The following is a 1,444-nucleotide window of genomic DNA, read 5'->3' on the forward strand; positions in this document are numbered from 1 at the left end:
AAAAAAAACAAAAAACAAAACAGAGTTGCCATGAAACATTGTCTCGCACTGACACTTGATTATTGAATCACTGTCAAACTTAAGAATTGAATTGAAAAGGCTTTAGAATACAGCTATATCACTTTACAAATCTAAGCAACAGTGGACAAATGAAGCATTTTTATTTTTGTATTTTCAGCCACATCTCCTTCTATCCATGTGTGGGAAGCCATGAATAAACAGACCCTCTCTGTGCTGCGCTGCCATCATTCTAGGGGTGTTTGCTCTGTAAGCTTCAGTGCCACCGGCAAACTGCTGCTTTCTGTGGGTCTGGACCCCCAGCACAGCCTCACCATCTGGAAGTGGCAGGAAGGTACAGGTCAACACACACAGCATTCACTTGGCACTCTGCCTGCTCTCTGCTTTTATATCAGATTTGGGATCTGAAATTCTTTTCAAAGGTGCCAAAGTAGCCTGTCGGGCCGGTCACACCCAGAGGATCTTTGTGGCAGAGTTCCGGCCTGATTCGGACACTCAGTTTGTGTCAGTGGGGATAAAACACGTGCGGTTCTGGACGCTGGCCGGCAGGGCCCTGCTCAGTAAGAAAGGAGTGCTCAGCTCCATTGAGGAAGCCCGTATGCAGACCATGCTCTCAGTGGCATTTGGAGCTGTAAGTATTCTTCCATTTCTATATGATGTTCAGCTCGCCTTGTTGTTAGAGCGGGAGAGGTTAAGGCATAGTTCACCCAAAAATCTAAAATCCCATGGTGTTCCAAACCAATACAAAAAGAGATTTTGCAGAATGTCGAAGTTGCTCTTTTCCGTAAAATGAAAGCAACCTTGGAAAGCTGTCAAACTCTAAAATAAGCTCTATATACAGGGTTGGTAAGATTTTTTAATGTTTTTGAAACATTCTCTTTTGCTCACCAAGGCTGCAATTGCTTGATCAGAAATACAGTAAAACAGTAATATTGTGAAATATGGCAGTTTTTAAATGTGATGGCAAAGATTTTTAGCAGCTATTACTCCACACAAATCTAATTTGCTGATGTTAAAAGCATTTATGCTTCTTAATATTTTTCTAGAAACTGTAATTTTTTTAGTGTTCTGTGATACATAGAAAGTTCAAAAGTAATAAAATAAAAAATAGAATACAAAAATAGAATATAAAAAATGTGTGTATGTATGCATATATAATTTTAATATGTATAATTTTTTTTATGTTTTACTTGTAACATTTAATGTATCCTTGCTGAATAATAATAAAAGTATTAATTTAATTGTAAAAAATGTATGATCCCAAACGTTTGAACGGTTGTGAATGCCATATTTTAATGTACACAAAAAACGAATGAAATTTGAGAGTTGCAAAATAACCATTTCTGTTTCACAAGGAAACATTTGTATTTTTAACTATCCCTTTAAAGGCACAATATGTAAGATTTTCGTAATAAAATATCCAAAA

This window comes from Sinocyclocheilus grahami, unplaced genomic scaffold (genome assembly GCF_001515645.1).
Source record: "Sinocyclocheilus grahami isolate Dianchi unplaced genomic scaffold, SAMN03320097.WGS_v1.1 scaffold21378.1, whole genome shotgun sequence".
In the NCBI taxonomy this organism is placed as follows: Eukaryota; Metazoa; Chordata; class Actinopteri; order Cypriniformes; family Cyprinidae; genus Sinocyclocheilus; species Sinocyclocheilus grahami.